Source organism: Antechinus flavipes, chromosome 1 (assembly GCF_016432865.1).
Source record: "Antechinus flavipes isolate AdamAnt ecotype Samford, QLD, Australia chromosome 1, AdamAnt_v2, whole genome shotgun sequence".
NCBI classification, from domain to species: Eukaryota; Metazoa; Chordata; class Mammalia; order Dasyuromorphia; family Dasyuridae; genus Antechinus; species Antechinus flavipes.
In genome coordinates, this window is record NC_067398.1 from 292,143,161 (window position 1) to 292,161,513 (window position 18,353).

At 33.5% G+C, this 18,353-nt stretch overlaps 1 long non-coding RNA gene across 4 annotated transcripts in view; it reads right to left on the bottom strand.

The window, feature by feature from the left end:
• Positions 1-18,353, bottom strand: part of LOC127538763 (uncharacterized) — a 197,991-nt gene that overhangs the window by 102,156 nt on the left and 77,482 nt on the right. For 2 of the 4 annotated variants that reach the window (XR_007947758.1, XR_007947755.1), the window contains exons 2-3: positions 3,412-3,616; positions 1,442-1,588 (exon numbers count right to left, since the gene is read on the bottom strand). This is a non-coding gene — a long non-coding RNA (uncharacterized LOC127538763). The remainder of the gene's footprint in view (positions 1-1,441; positions 1,589-3,411; positions 3,617-18,353) is intronic. The other 2 variants (XR_007947756.1, XR_007947757.1) reach the window with 2 other exon arrangements.

An 18,353-nucleotide genomic window follows, 5' to 3' on the forward strand; every position in this document is an offset into this window, starting at 1 on the left:
GTAAGAAAAAGTCATTTTATACTTCAAGTAATTATGAATGAATTATGAATAATGGTAAGAGTTCAAGGCACTCTAATTCAAGGCTAGTGAAGAATGGAAATGAAAACAATCTCCATTAATGATATCAAGAAACTGTGAGAACCGGGTGTTGTTTCACATCTATTGTCTGCCAATGTGGATTCTATAATTCTGTTTTTAATCAAGGACTATTTAGAAATTGTTGCAACATATAAACATACGTTGCCATAGTCAAAAAACTCCTTACTTCATGGTGTAGCTTCTTAATGACCTTTCCATATTTAGCTAGAGTATTCCTCTGAAAATAAGCATGGTCAGTTGTGAGGACAATAATTAAAGCCTTTCCAATAGGTATTTCATTGCACTAGTATACCATTTGAGAAATCAGAGTTACCTCCAGACTATGATGGAACATATATAAAACTTTGTATAAAACAAAGAAAAATACAAAATGATCCTTAGTTCTCTACAGCTCCCTCTTACTTCTGCAGTGATGATGATGACAAAACAGCAAAAATAAGATCAGGACTTATCAAATCACACAGTTTTCAGAACTGATTCATAAGGATAGGGATCAAACCTGTGATTTCATTGACATAATGAATTTCTGCTAATGAAAACTCCCTCTATAATGATGATGTTAGAGAATTTATGTGATTTGCTTAATAATAGGTTACCCAGTTCATTAAGAGTCACACACTCAATAAAAGTCAGAGATGAGACACAAATTCAAAGTCTTTCTGTTTCCCAGGCCAGCTCTTCTGGTGCAGAATACATCTTAACTAATTGATGTATTAGTTTTTGATGCAAATAATTCTCTAAGATGATCAGTTTAAAGAAACCATTGGTATTGAAAAAAAAAAATGGGAAATAGATAAAAAAGACATCAACATAGATTACTCTGTTTCCTTAGGAAGTTTAACCAACATAAATTATTTACAATTAAAAAATTGAAAGAGCTTAAAAAACACTATCTCCCTGCCTGGGGCAAAGGTGTTATCCATTATAGCCAAAGGTAACATAAGTTTAGAATAAAAATTGATTTGAAATTACTATGAGATAAGGTAGACAGTTATCAATAATTATGTTTCTTAAAACTGGACTTCCCTTCTTTTTAAATCTTTGCTGTCGAGGTTTTAGAACAATTCATCAAAGCTACTGTCTTGTGATCTTCCTAGGAAGCTAGATATGCCATGCATTATATTAAGTAAAATGACTGGGTTTGTATCCCAAAGAGAAATAAAGAAGGGAAAGGGATCCCCATGTGCAAAAATGTGCACTTTTTGTAGTGGCAAGAAACTGGAGACTGAGTGGATGCCTATCAATTAGAGAATGGCTGAATAAATTATGAATGTTATGGCATATTATCATTATTCTATAAATGATCAGCAAGATGATTTCAGAGAGGCCTGGAGAGACTTACATGAACTGATGATAAGTGAAATGAGCAGAACCGTGTTGTACATGGCAACAGCAAGATTATAAGATGATCAATTCTGATGGACATGATTCTCTGCAATAATGAGAAGATTCAGGCCAGTTCCAAAGGTCTTGTGATAAAGAGAGCCATCTGCAACCAGAAAAAGGACTGTGGGATCCGAGTGTGGATCACACCATAGTATTTTCACTCTTCTTGTTATTGTTTGCTTGCATTTTGTTTTCTTTCTCGTTTTTTTTTTCCCTTTTTGATCTTATTTTTCTTGTGCAGCATAATATTCATGGAAATATGTATAGAAGAATTGCAAGTGTTTAACATATATTGGATTACTTGCCATATAGGGGAAAAGGCTGGAGAAAAGGAGGGTAAAAATTTGGAACACAAGGTTTTGCAAGGGTGAATGTTGAAAATTATCCATGCATATGTTTTAAAAATAAAAAGCTTTAATAAAGAAAAGAGTGGGTTCCCATTTGGGGGAAAAAAAAAAGTGAGATGGTGAAATGGATAGAGTCCTGTACTTTGAGAAAGGTATACCTGAGTTCAAATTTAGCTTTAAATATGTAGTAACTATGTAACTCTGGATAAGTCATTTAACCTTTGCCTATCTATACAAAATGGATAATAGTTCCTCCCTCTTAGTGATGGATGTAATGAGATAATATTTATAAAGTTCTTTGATGTAAGGATGTAGAGGGGATGTAAGGATGAAATGAAATAACATTTCTAAAGTTCTTTGAAAACCTAAAAGTACTTACAAATGTTAGCTAATAACAAATAATCATTATTGGTGATGATATATATGACTTCCTCTCCCCCTTCCCCTCGGAGACAGAGCATGACCTCTTTTTTTACACATGCCTTTTTTTGTGGAGGGAGGAGGAAGAGAAGAGTAGAAAGGGAGAGAGAGAGAATGCTGTTGTTTTGCAAAGATAGTTATCTTTCCTCTCACTACTAATATATCATTTGGTATATTAGCTGATATACTACTTCTCAAACTTCAACATAAAAAGGTTTAATCTCGCTCTCCTCCCTGCTCCACCTCTTTGCTGGCAATCTTGCCCTTGCTATCCCTTCCTGATTTTCTGTCCCTTCTCTTTCCCCTTACTACCACTTGTCTTACTCTATTAGTATGTAAAGTCACTAACACTACTAGAGACCATTTTGTTTTCTTGCATTTGTGACCCTAGTGTTTAGCGCTATACCCATCACATGATAAAGCACTTAATTAATACTCTATGAAGTGACTGATCTAAACTGATTACAACAACAAACTGTTAGTCAGCTGTTTACTCCTGTGTCTACTACTCTGCATATCTCAAGACCTGCATGACATATGTATGAGGCTTTTAAAACTTTTTTTTTACTCACAATCCCTTTTTGCTCAAGAAATTTTTACATGACCCCAGGTATATAGATATATAAAATAGGTACACAAATCAAATATTTAATGATAATACATCATAATTTCATGACTTGCAATTCAATTATGAGACCATACATAGAGTAATGACCCATATTTTAACAAGTTGGGTTCTAGAACTTCCTCTTTTCTTCCAAGGTTTTCATTTCATTTCAAAGGGATATATTAAAGACTACTCTACTGAATCTGTACATAAAGTGTTATAGTAAATTCTTTGTAAGAAATGGAGGCTGAGAACTTACTCCTGCTGACTTTAGTTTGGGAAAGTATATTGACCCAAAGTGAAGTCAAAGCAGAAGTTATGTTGCCTTTGCCCCTACTCCATAGCACTAAAATCTAGAAATAAAATCTATACCTTGAAAAATCATTCATTTCTCAATAGCTAAATCCTATCAAAGGAAATGCTCAGTTTACAGTAGCCTTCATGTTTGCCCCATATGCAATCACACAGAATCCCAAAACTTAAAAGTTGGAAGGAATATCAATGGCCATCTGATTCAACCTGTACATGAAAGAACTGACCACCATAACATACCTGACAAATGGATATCCAGCATTAGCAGGAGCACATCCAAAGAGCAGGAACTGACTATTCCTTGAGGCAGCCCATACTACTTTTAGACAGCTTTTCTTGATAGCAAACACATTCTCCAGGCTTTTGACCATCCTGATTACTTCCCATATTTATCAATGTTCTTCTTAACCTGTAATATTCAGAAGTGAACCATAATAGGTGGGACCTGACAAGGGAAAAGTATGATAGGATACTCCTATTATTGTTTACTCCAAAATAACATTACTTTTTACAATACATCAAGCAATTGATTTATTGAGCTTTTTGTCTTTTTGATTCAAATTTTTTAAAAAAGAAAATTCAGCAAAAGTACTAATCTCTTAGTTTCTCTCATAGTCAGGTCCCCTTCCTCCCATTCTAGAGATCAGGCCCCTGGATGAAATCAATTGTAGGAGACCTCAGATGAAGTGAGACACATTGAGAGGCATCGTCTCAGAGAAGATGTTAGAGAATATCTCCATTTTTCAAAGGGTCGTCGGGTCCTCTTCTGTCATCATGTTGACAGCTATGCCATTACAAGCTATGCACCTTCCAAATCCAATTTTATGAACATGTCCAACTCTCATTTTCTTGGTTGGTGAGATCATATTTAATAACCAAAAATACTTGCTTCATATCAATGTTCCTAGTCAGTATGTCAGTGATCTTAAGCACCCAATTGGAGCCCAAGTAAACTCCTTCATGATTATATCACAGTCATATATCACAGTTAGAGAGCTGGCAAAGCCATGGCCATGCATTTTATCATTCAGTCATTCCATCTTTCAGCAGATAACAATATGCATTTCATACAAATCATACAAAGTATATAGCTTCCAATCTTTTCATTCTACATTTACACCAAACTACACAAACTACTTGGTCACATTCATATTGAAAAACTTGGATCTTATTTTCAGAACAATTGCTGTCTTCTTCCCTTCCCCTTCTGTCATTCTTCCCCTCCCCTTTTGTATTTGTGAAATTTACCTTTTCTACCACAGTTTAAATCTTTCATTCATCTCTTTTGGATTTTATTGTATTAGATTCCACCCAATTCTCTAGTTTACCAGCTTCTTTTTGGATCCTGTTTCTGTCATCAATAAATTAGCTGTCCCTTTGTGTCATCTTAAAATTGCCTAAGTATGTCATCTATGCCTTTCTTAAAGTCACTGGTAAATATATTAAACAGCACAGAACTAAACAGAGATATGCTGAGGTCTCTTACTCTGTTCACGTTAAACCATTAATAGCTATTTTTTGAATCTTGACATACAACTAGTTCTGAATATAACTTTATCATTGTCTGAACCTTATCTAATCTATTTTCTCTATAAGAAAAGTATAAAATACTATCAAATGTTTTTCTAAAAATTTAAGAAAACTATATTCAAAATATTTTCATTATCTGCTAGTTGAATAATTCTATCAAAAAGCAAAATGAGGTTTATTGCATGACCTGTGTTATTAATGAAGCCAAGTTGGTTCTTGTAATCACTTTATAGGAATTTGTCAATTCTCTTTCTAATGATAAGTAGTAGAATGTTTCACATGGGCAGAAATTTACTGGTCTATAATTTTCAGTCTTTGTTTTATTCTCCTTTTTAGAGATCAGAAAAATATTTCCCTTATCTTATGGTACCCTCTGCCATTATCCATGATCTTTTGAATTATCACTGACAGTGTCTTCTGCCTATTTTTTTTCAGTAACTGAAGAAAAAGTACATTTGAGTCAAATAATTTGACTTTATTAAGGCTAGCTAGATGCTTTCTACCTGTTAATTATTTTTCCCTGTCACTTTCAATGTAAAATACATTCTCTTTAGCAGAAAAAGCAAAAGCTAAATAACAATCAACAAGCTCTGTCTTCTGTTTTCAGTTATTGTGATGTCATCCACCCCAAATAAAAGTCCTATCTCTTCTTTGATTCTCTTTTTTGTCCTGATATTGTTTAACATTTTTATGTTAAATTAAGTTATGTTAATTATTTTATGTTCTTAACAACTCTTCATTTTGAGCGTTTTTCATTTTTGAGACATTCTGTACCATGCTATTATATTCATCCTCTGGACCTGGAGTTGCTTTCAACTTTCTGTACACGTCTTTTTAAAACAAGTTGTTATGTATTTTTTAACTATTTCTTCAGACAAATCCCACTTTCTTTCTCTTTGTTTCTTTAAATTTTCTTTTTTGAACATCTCCCATCTCTTCTGGGTTGACAATCTGTGGGATCTTAACTATCTTTTCTCTGAACCCTTTGAAATCTGCATCCCCAAAATCTAGAGTACATATCACACTATAATAATAAAGGATATCTCCTCTCCTTTATCTCAAATTCTAGGAAAGAGTCATCACTTCCCTTTAGGGTTCCCATCATTCTCACCTAAACAACCAGATTATCTTTAATAGTACAAATCATGTCCAGAATAGAATTATCCCTTTTTGATTACTCTGTCTTTTGAAGAATGAAATTATCACTAAGGAAAGTTAAAAAAAAAAATCATCAATTGCTCTGCTTTGGGAAGAGATAGAATTCCCAAAGATATTTGAATAATTGAAATCTATCACTACAACATGCTAGGTTTATGATCTTTCTTTCCCTAGTTCCTCATATGTCTAGTGACCTATTGTATACAAAATTATTTCTGCTTCTCTTTTTATCAGCCTTTTCCCCAAATCTTTTTATATTTCTTAACTCTGATTCCTGAATTTCCTTCACTTTCTCCCTATCTTTTACCAATCCAATTTCTTTTGAATATGGTGTACCCATGCAGAACTAGGATTTAGTCAAGGATTTCATATCAAGGTCTAAAGACACCTTTAAGGGTCAAATTTGCTTCAGAAAGTATTAGTACATTTTATACTTGTTACCTAGCAACAATTAATTTTTACTCAATTAGGTCTTCTGTCAAGGATAGTTCATACAATAGAAAAATACTTCATTGCCCCCTAAAAGGAATGAGAAGGAGCAAGAATTCAAAGAGTCTGTCATGTGAGAGATTCTACTTTCTGTCATCTCTGTGCCTGGACTTTGGCTGTTCCCTAAGCCTGGTATAAATTCCCCCTCCCTCACATTTGGTTCTTAAAAGCCCCTAATTTTCTTCTGAGTTTAGCACTTTTAATGTGAAGCTTTTCTCTTATATTTGCAGCTGATGGCAAACCTCCTCCCTATCCCCTATTATCTTTTAATTTTGTACATCTTTGTATAGGGACATTTGTCTCTCCCAAAGGAATGTAAATTATTTGGTGGCAGGGACTTTTTCAGTTTTGTCTTTGTATAATTAGTGCATAGCAATGTACTTGGCACAAAATAGGTGTTTAATAATTACCTGTTGGTTGATTGATTGATTGATCTACTATGTAGAGGAAGAAGAATGGACTTGCAACCAAGAGATCTGGTTTTAATCCCAGTAATGCCTTTTAGCTAGAAATGAAATTTTGAACAAATCACTAAATCTCAATTTCCTTACTGATAAGTGTCAGCTCAAGTAGATCATCAATTCTTAGCTTTTTTTTTTTTCCTATCATGAACCCTTTTGGCTAGTTTATGAAGCCTATGGGCCTCTTCTCAAAACAACAAAATGTACAAAAGAAAATGCAGAGGATTACAAATTATATTAAAATATATATATTTCAACTAAAAAAAAAGTTCATGGATCTCAAGATATATGTTTAAGATGATCTTTTAGGTTCTTTCTTGATAGATACATTCAAAAACAGATATCCATGCTGTATATGAGTTGTGTAGAAATTCCCTCTCTGTGAAATATTTAAGACAGGTCACCTCCATTCATCTTTCAATTTGACATCAGTCCTGAACAACATTCACTTCTATTTAACAAACATTTAATAAGTAACCACCATGTTCAAGGCACAATGCTAGAAAGTGGGAGTGCAAAGACAAAACTGTTTCTGTCCCTTGAGATTTCATTTTTACTTATATTTGCAATTGAAAGAACAGATTCAAAGATTAGGTGTCTTTTCTTCCAGTGTACCTTGAGGGTTGGGCAGTCAGACTCAGGTGCAAGCAATAAGAGAGTACATTGACAATAGAGAATTTTAAAACAATAATAAAACTTGTTTTTTATTATCAATCTTCTTTTTATTATCATCTCATATGGTTAAGCATAAAGGATGTCAGTGATAAAATACTCCTCCCTCTCCAAAATAAATTTGTTGACCTCAGTTCTAAATAAGAGGGACTCAAATGACAAATATTTGTTTCAATAAAAAATTCGAAACAGTTCAGAATTGTTCAAGCTAGTTTTAAGCACACAGTTTGTGCCTCCAACCCCCATGGTACAATATATTCCTATTCAGAATCAGAAGATTCAGAATAAACAATGATAGCACAGTGATTGTGAAGGCAAAAACAGAACTTCCATGTCCTCGAATGTCATTCTGTGTGACTACTTGGGAGTTTTTATTCATGTTTGAAATTTAAAGCTCAAACCAGAGTGTGACCTGAATAATGTAAATTTTTTTTTGTGTAAGTGGAAATTTTAATTCAAACAAAATATTTTACTGAATTTGAACAATATCTTTAAAGTAGACATTTGTTCTTCTTAATAGTTATTTTTTAAAATGAAGAATAAAGAAAGTGAAATGCTTCATCAGTGATAGGATTTACTACTTGCCTAAATTGTACCTTTTACAGACATTTTGGTCTTATTAACTTTCACCTGTGAAGAAATTTCTTTTATTAATCTCTACAAAATATAACTATATTTGAGACTTTTTTTAACTAGTTGTCTATCCATTGCTTTGTGGGAAAGAAACTTTTTGAACATGAATATGTACAGAAGATCAATGTTGATGAAGTTATTGACAAGACTGCGGAAGTTAAGGCTCAAAAATGGAAAGAATGCTATTATTACTGATTATTGCAACAAATCAATATTTTAAAAAATAACAATGTAATTAAAAACTATTAATCATTACCTTTTTCCTTTTCTGTACAATAATATTTTATTTTTTATTGGCATGGCTATATATACTAAATTTAATAAAAGAAAATTTTTACTGTGTTTCTTTTCTGGCCATTATTATTACTAATTCAATTTCAAAATTATTTTGAAAATAATTTCTCATGTGGGTATCTGTTAGGTATACAACTTATCTTTTCTGAGATCAAAAAACACATCAATTGGTGGGTTGTGAGCTCTACTCAAATTTAGTTTAAATTTGACCTCAGTCACTATTAGTTGTGTGACCTGGAAAACTTGTTGGCTTCTGCCTCTTCAATTACAAAATGTGGATAATAAAAGCACACTATTTGTCAAGGTTGTTTTGAAGATCAAATGAGATGATAATTGTAATGCATTTATCATAGTGCTTAGTACTATATTAAATTATTTTTTAGTCATATCCAACTCTTCATGATCTCATTTGGGGTTTTTCTCTGCAAAAAGCCTGCAGTGGTTTTCCATTTACTTTTCTAACTCATTTGGCAAATGAGGAAACTGGGGTAAATAGGATTAAGTGATTTGCCCAGGGTCACACAGCTTGTGTCTGAGGCTGGATTTTAACTTGGGAAGATCACTTTTTGATTCCAGACTCAATGCTCTATCCATTGCATCATCTAATTGCTCTTGGCACATTTGCTATTCCCTTCTCTTTTCTAACTTCTCCTCTTCATCCAAGAGGTATTTATTGCATGATTATTATCAAGATATGTGGAGGTTGCAAAGGACTGTGAGGAGTTTATGATATTTTAGAGAGGAGATACATACACAAATCATCACAACAGAATACAACATTTATCGGTGCCACTCTTTTGTACAGAGATTACAATACTGGTTTGAGATGACGTCAGAAGATTTCGTAGAGAAGAAATCCTATGATATCATAAGATTTAAAGCCAAGGGACTTTGGGACTCATCTAATACAATCCTTTACATAACAAATGAGAAGCAAGCTTTCAGAGAGAAAGAATAGTATTAATAAAGGAAATAACAACAACAACAACAACAAAAAAAAAAAACCCAAAACAAAAAAGTGTCTTTTTTTTTTTTAAATAAGTGAATATTGGAGGGAAGAAATCAAACTAAAAACAAAAAGTAATACCTAAATTATTACTACTAATACATGGGATTTCAGATGTGGTCCAAAGGAGAGCAAGTAGGAAAAGGAGATAAGCCAGGTAGGAGCTTTAAATCACTTTTAGTCTCATGATTCAATAATCTTGTGGTCTTTTCTAAGTTTTTAGGTTTTCTTAAAGTGCTATCCACTACATTATTTCTTTATTTCCTTATTGCATTGCAAATTTGTGTTGTTTCTTTTTTTTTTCATATCCAAACAAATCAGAAAAATGTATGGGAGCTTTCACCAGTGCAAAGAACAGCTAACAATTTTAATCCCCTCAGCCAATGTTATTTCCTTTTCTTTTATCTTTTCTTTCTGCAACAAATTCATATTCAGATTAGCCACCTTTATAGATGGTGTGTTTTCATGTCTCTCCCTTTCAATTCCCTGTATGGTTATTCTCTCCCCCCTTCATTTCAGCATTTTAATGTTTCTTCAGACATAAGGGGCTTTGGTTCAGTTAAAAAAAATAAAAGGAAAGGAACTCCAGATAATAATAATATTATTATTATTATTATTTTTAGTGGCACTGCCTAGTTTGTTGGGTTTGGTTTTTTGTGGATTTCTTTTGCACTGGTTCCAGGAAATGTATATGCTTTTCTAATTCAATTTGGTCCATGTTAATTATTAAATTCATAGTGGCATAACAAATTCAACAATCATGATGAAAGGCAGCCTTTTATTCATAGGACTTCTTCCTATTTAATAAGAGAAAGCTAGAAGAGCTATACAGTTTTTGTTTAACTAGTATTATTTTTTTGAAGGAGAATGACCTTTGCACTGTTCAGGATAGAACAAAAAGGTTAATGGAGTTGGGGAAGGTTATATACCAAGTATCACAGATCTAGAGTTAAAATGAACTTTAGAATTAATCTGGCCTAAGTCTATATTTTATATTATCCACATATCCAAAAATATCCTCTCTCCCCCTAACTCAAAACCACCTCTCCTTGAGAATCAAGCCTCATGAAAAAGCAAAAATACACAACAAATAAATAAAGACAAAGGAGGGGATTAACTGATACATTGAAGAAATCTGACATTATATGCTGGATTCTAAACCTATAGCAAACCGCCATATCTGCAAAAAAGTCCAGAAGAGGGGAAACTGTCTTCTCATAGGTCTTTGAAGCCAATAATACTCAATTTTGGCATGTCTATTATTCTTTCCATTTATATTGTAGTCATTTGTATTGTTCTTCTGGTTCTCCTTACTATATTTTGCATTAGTTCATTTAAGTCTTCCATTGCTTCTCTGTCACCATATTCATTACTTCTATACTACAACTTTTTTTATCTCTCCATCATCCAATTAGAATCTGCTTTTCAGTTCTTTGTGACTAGGGAAAATTGTTGTTTTTGGCTGTATATTCTTTTATCGTTGACTTTGCTGGGCTATATATCTAGCAATACAAACTCTGAATCAAAGAACACTGTCAATACTGACATTTTATTCCCTTTCTTAACAACTCCAAATTGCTTTCCAGAATGGAACAATTCACCACTCCATCCAACAGTCTATAAATGTGTCTCTCAAGACACAAAAATGAAATTGTCATTCTGAGTTAGCCTACTATGTCCTAACAAGAATATCTATTTCAAACCAAACCCCTGGATTCTATTCACCCCTATTTTTCAGCTTCCTTTTATGCTCTGTATTCTCTCATAAACTATAAATTCCTTGAATAGAGAAGCTATTATATTTTGTTGTTGTTGTTGTTGTTATTTGTGTTTTGTCTTGTAGTTGTATTTCCAATGCCTGGCATTTAATGAAGATTTATTAACTTGACTTCTTCAACATTGACTATTCCCTTGTTGGAGGGGATGTGGGAAAACTGGGACACTTATGCATTATTGGTGGAGTTGTGAACGAATCCAACCATTCTGGAGAACAATCTGGAATTATGCCCAAAAAGTTACCAAATTGTGCATACCCTTTGATCCAGCAGTGTTTCTATTGGGCTTATACCCCAAAGTGATATTAAAGAAGGGAAAGGGACCTGTATGTGCCAAAATATTTGTGGCAGCCCTGTTTGTAGTGGCTAGAAACTGGAAAATGAATGGATGCCCATCAATTGGAGAATGGCTGGGTGAATTGTGGTATATGAATGTTATGGAATATTATTGTTCTGTAAGAAATGACCAGCAGGATGAATACAGAGAGGCTTAGAGAGACTTACATGAACTGATGCTAAGTGAAATGAGGAGATCATTATACCCTTCAACAACGATAGTGTATGAGGATGTATTCTGATGGAAGTGGATTTTTTTTAAAAACTCTCATTCTCTTAGAAGGAGAAACTGCTGTCTCATATATAAGGAAGGAGCAAGGAGTCATAAATATTTTCTTTTGATTGAAATAATTCAATAAGGGTTTTGATCACAGCACTAAAAAAAGTAATTTTAATTATTGTTAAGTAACCCACAATTTGCCTACTATTTGCACTGAAGATAAGTATTATTCATTTGAAATGGAAATGAATAAATATCACTTTACTTTCTCTCACTGGCCCCACATTTAATTCAAATCAATTTCTTTCAGATATTCCTGAGACAGGCTGAATTAACCCAACTTGGAAATGTTACCTGTTGGGTTCTACCTCCCATGACAAGAGTCAACTGTAGCCTTAGAGGCCATGTTAACTAAGTTGCATTACAGTCTATTTCTGTAATTGATGAGTTCACCTGTGGTCAAAACTAAGATAAAAATAACAATGTTATGAAATTATGAGATGTTATGAGGAAAAGGCACTAATGTGAGCACAACATTTAAGATCTCTTCTAAACTCAAGCTAAATTGAGTGTTAAAAATAAAAGCCCTTGCATATTTCATTGTAATTTGCTAAGTGGCCCAGAAAGACTCATCTTCCCGAGTTCAAATGTGGTCTCAAATATATAGTGGTGTGTGACTCTGAGCAAGTCAGTAAATCCTGTTTCCCTTGGTTTCTTCATTTGTAAAATTAGCTGGAAAGAAAATGGCAAATCACTCAAATATCTCAGTCAATAAAATTCCAAATGGATTTTCAAAGAGTCAAACATGACTGAAAAATGGCTGAACTGAACATATCATTAAATACCTAAATACGTCTTTCATCTAGCACAAGAAATAACAATAGTTGGCATTTATATAGCACTTTCAAGTTTGCAAAATGCATTAGATAATCTAACTCCTTGATCCTCACAATAATCCTGTGAGGTATTTGCTATTAATATCATTCCCATTTTACAGATGAAAAAACTGATGGTGAATAAGTGCTAAATCAGGATTCGCATGTCTTCCTGATTCCAACTTCAACATTAACTACTAGAAAGGATTTATCTTGTTTCATTCAACATTTTGTATCCATTTCAAAAGGTTTCTTTTAAGACCACAAAAAAAGATCTTGCATCCATAAAGTAAAAGCTTTTTAAAAGTCACCTGGTTACCAGCACTCTGGTCATAGATTAGTCTGTGATCCATATGTTGCCTCTCAATATTCTCCCAGAGGAGGCCTTTCTAGATTAGTAAATTCTGATAGAATTTGTATGCCACAGACATAGTCTTTTAGAAGTCAACTTTACCTACATATCATGAGCAAATCATGCAATACCAAGATGTCAGAAAAATAAATATTACACATTAACTTGAAGGGCAGTTGGAAAGCTATAAATGAAGTATAGGTCCCCTTTGGGTATTACCAACAACGATTTGCATAAATAACATCATCAAGGATGTGGATGACAAAGGGAAGGACATTGGTTAATAAAAGATAGAGACTGAACAGATGAACAAACTGAGCAGCACATTGGAACATGAAGGATGTAAAGAGAATCAGAGTAGCTTGTTGGTGGAGATTTTAGAGAAAAACATGAAAAATTATGCAACAGGAGGTATGATGAAAGTAAAATCACAGAAAAGGAAAAACTAAAGTATATCTAGAAAGGCTTAGGGATGGCCTAGGAATGAAAGGTAGAGAATTTAAAGTAGAAGATTGTCAATAAAGTTCTTGTCATAATTTTTTAAATTATATAAACACCTTAAAAGATAATATCACTGCTAGTTAATTACCAGATACAGGAAGGAGCCTTATCATGCTTCTGAGTAATATTTATTTCTATATGCCTCTTTTCCCATGGTTATGACAGGTTAATGATTATCTCTATTTAATTTTGTAATACTAAGGAGTGGTGCTGGATACAGATAAGAATCCTAAGAATAGATTAGACAAGAAACTTTCCATTTATGTTATGTACTTCAGTTCAACCTATCAAGTTTATTTTTTTTATTTTTATAGTTATCTCTCATGTTATATATTTTAATAAATTTTATTAATTTAAACTTAAATACAAATTGAGAAAGAAAAAAATTACCTTATACACAGAAAAAAAAAGAAAGGATTCAATATAAAGCAATACATTTCCATTTCAAAATACTTATGCATTCATAAACATATATGTAAGACTGTACTATACTTATTTCCTCTATCATCTCTTTGAAGCATCTTTCTTCCTATAACTGTTTCCATGTTTTTCTAAATCAACTAGCTCATCATTTACAATACTATGTATTTTGTGTTATGCATGTGGTCTCCCTGTTTCATCTCTTCCACTCTGGACATCCCCCAAATAGCTATCAAAGTAATTTTTCTAAAGCACAGGTCAGACCATGTAACCCCCTCCTCAACTCCAGTGGCTCCATATAATTCCAGGATCAAATATAAACCATCTATTTGGCTTCTAAACTCCTTCATCCTGAGCTTTCTAGTCTCCTTACACCTTTGTCTCCTCTATGTACTTTACTATCCAATGAGACTGGCTTCCTAACTATTCTTTACACGAGATGCTGTATCTCCTGATTCTGTGTCTCTTCACTGATTGTCCCATGTACCTGAAATTTTCTTCCTCTTCATCCTAGCCTCATGTCTTCCCTCAATTCTCAGCTAAAATACAGCTTCTAAAAAGTTTTCTCCAGTTCCTCTTTATGCTAGTTCAATCCTTCAGATATTGACTCCAGTTTATCTTGTATAAAACTTGTCCATTTATACTTGTTTGCATATAGTTTCCTCCATTAGATGGTGAGCATTTTGAGAATAAGGACTCTTTTTTTGTATCCCCAGTGTTTAACACAATGCTTTGCCCAAATAGATATTTAATAAATGTTTATTGCTTTGCTCTGACTTGACCTGGAGAAGAAATCCCAGATGGTCAAAGGAATCCATGCCCCCTTAAATGAGAAAAAAAAATAGAAATTAAAAAATGAAATTTTCTGTACTTAAAATCTAGTAAGAGGGAAAGATTTGTACACAAATAACTATGTATAGCTTAAATGGTGATAAGTGTAGAAGAAAAAAACAAACAGAAAAACATGAGAGACTTGAAGAAGGAAGAATCACTTCTAGCTAGAGGGAGCTGGCAAAGATTTCCTGGAATTACTGGTTGAGTCTAAAGGAAATGATCTTAGCAGATAGAGATGTGTAGGGAATCTTTTGCAAACAGAATAAACAGTATTCATTATTATACAGTGGCAGGAAACCAGTTAGGAGATTATAATTATTTAGATGTGAGATAATGAGGGCACAGACCAGAATAATGACAATGTGAGTGAAAAAGAAAGGGAAGATATTAGAGATACAGTAGAGACAGAATTAAGAGATATGGCAATTGGGTGAATGAAGGGGGATGGAATCAGAGAGGAAAGAGTTTAAAAAAAAAAAAAAAGAACTTATGGTTCAATGGAAAGAGCAATGGCTCTGGAACCAGAGGAGGTGGGTTTAAATGCTACCTCTGATATGATGTTGGGCAACTGATTTAACTTCCTTAGGCTTACAATCTCCTCATTGGTAAAATTAAAGGATTACACTGTACAGCCCCCCTGAGCCATCTTCCTGTTCTAGATCTGTAATCCTGTGGACCTTTAGACTTCAAAGTTTACTTTAGTGTATGTGCTCTATTCCTTATTAGAATTAAAACTGCCTGACAACAGGAGCTATTTCATTTTGAATCTTGTATTTCCCAAAAATTAACGAGGCTTTAAGAATTTGTTTTTAAATTAAACTGAATGATTAGAAATTCTTCTCTAAAAACTTAATAGTTTATCAAAGGATATATAGAGAAATAAAGCAAAGCAACAAGCAGTCAATTAGTTCCTTGTTGACAGCCTTCACAGTAAAATTAATGAGGAAAGTGTTTGACATTTAGCTAATATTAAGTGTGAATGGTTTTAAATGGTTTCTTCACATTTCAATTATCTTTGCTGTCATTGTTTATCCTTTACCCTATCATCATCACAAATAAGACCAAGGCTTTTTTTTTTTTTTTCAATCAGATGTGTGATTTCATTGGTTTGGAGATCATACGATATAGATTTAGAACAGGGGATCATAAAAAGTCATTAAGCCCAATCCTCTCATTTAACCCAGAGAAATGAAATTACTTGACCAGGGACAAATAACTAGTAAATATATTAGGAAGGATTCCAGGAGTTTCCAGTCAGGAAACATTTTCAGCCAATGCAGATTCATTCCCTTCCAGGTCTAAAATATTACTCTGCTGTCTTATTCATAATTCAGAGATCTCAAAAGTAATGAAATTGGAGCATAATCTCCAAAAGATAGAGCATGGAACTTGGAGTCAGGAGGACATGTATTCAAATCCCTTCTCAGACACTAGCATGATCTTGGACAAATTACTTAGTATCTCTAGCCTTAGTTCTTAATTATGAAATCAGCTGATTGACTCATCTAAGGTCCCTTCCAGCTAAGTCTTTAATCCTATTGATTCTTGCATTATTATAGTAGTAAAAAATGACAGGATGTGAGCTTTTGAAATATTCTGATATTTGAAATTTCAAGAGTATCAGATTTTATGAGTTGTGGTAGGTAAAGAAAAAAAATTGTATAGTTATGCCGTGTATGACTTGCATGTGTGATCATGGTGACCAAACTTGGTCAAAAGCCAGGGCTTATGTATAAAGGTTTTAAACACAGAGGAAGAGTTCATTAAAGGGTTTCCTTCATTCTGAATAGATTAAAGTCATTTATATGGTTTTAGATCAGAGTTAAGCTGGTCAGTTGTTTCATGACATGTTCTCAGAATAAGCTGCTGAGAAGTTTCATTATGTAGAATTTATTACAAGTCATTTCTCCTTTGTATCATAATGGATTATTTTGAAATCCATACTTAATCACTTGGGGGTGGGGGGGAATAATGCAAGAGCTGGCAAAATAAGAGAGAACTCTTTACAGCTGCTGAAGTAAGCAAAAATGAGAACAAGAATAGTCAGAAAGATTACATGGGAGTGGAGGAGAGTTAGGGAGCAGAGAAAAGTGCTAAGAAAGAAATTAGCAAAGTCTAAGGTCTTTTAGCCCCATGGATTTAACAGTAAACCTCTTCTTCTCAGTTCATTAGTCCTTCCCTATTCCAATGCCTCATGAAATGCAAATAATCTTAAATTCCCAGAGAACATAGCAGGGAAACATGAGCTTTGATGGATCCCATAGACGTAGAAGGGCTTTTACAACAGGCCTAAATGTCTTTTATGTAATAGCTAGCTAAATTAGATTCAGAGAGGTTCATTGTCAAAAAAGGTAGAGGATGATGCCTGATAAAAATAATAACAAATATATAAATAAATAAAACAATTCAAAAGCTATTGAAGTATAGAGAAACCATGATAACTGTTGGTAGGAGTGCTCATAATGATTAAATAACAAAACTTCACATTACAGTACATATTCTTATCTGTTTGCCTATTTTATCCCTTCCTCAAACCCTGCTCCCTAAGGTTAATCAAGGCACATTTTAAGGACTACTATGTACCAGGTACTTAGCTGTGGAGATACAAAGAAATATGAAAATATTTTTTCATGCCTTCAAAGAACTCATCTTCTAATGGATGAGGGAAGATGTAAATAATTAGGTACACAGACAATATATAGTCATTAGAAGGATATGTGTGAGAGAAATTATCATTCACCATAGTGAGAAGTGGAAAAGGCTTCCTGTAGAAGGAAGAATTTAAGCTGAGTCTTGAAGGAGGCCAGGAGGACTAAAAGGACAGAGGTGAGTTGACAGGGCATGCCAAGGTTGAGGGGCTGGGAATGACAGGAGAGGGAAAACAGTCAGTGTGGACACAGAACTAGATGATAGGATGTTGTATGTGAGAAACAGCAAAGACAAGCAATCTAAAAGGCAGAAAGTGTGAAAAAATAATGTGCAAATAACGGTTTGGACATGTATACTTATTTTGTATTTAATTTATACTTTAACACATTTAACATGTATTGGTCATCCTGCCATCGAGGGGAGGAGGTAGGGGGAAGGAGGGGAAAAATTGGAACAAAAGGTTTGGCAATTGTCAATGCTGAAAAATTACCCATGCATATAACTTGTAAATAAAAAGCTATTTAAAAAAAAAAGAAAAAGAAAAAAGAATGTGCAAATAGAGTGGATAAATAGAAATAGGCCAGGTTATGAAGGGCAGAGCCTGGCACAGGCTTTTCAATAATGCTTGTTGGATTGGAAGCAACCAGATGATTATCTTTATTCCTAAGCAGATTCTCTCTCTGTCCTCTGTTCCATACAAGGGCATCTTTATTAAAACCTTCTTGTCTCACGTGCAAAACAGTTCCTACTTACAATTCTGAGAAAAAGCCTTCGGAAAAAAAGGTTGAGACTTTAGCTTGCTTCATCTCTGTATTCCTTATGGCACTCAAACAGAACCTTGCATATACTAAGCACTTTGATAATTAACAATATAGTTATAATATGTGTTGAGAAAAGCATGAAACAATAAAATGTATTGGTCTTGAAGTGAATACTATACCTTACCTAATTTTAACATTCATTCCCAGGAGAGAAAG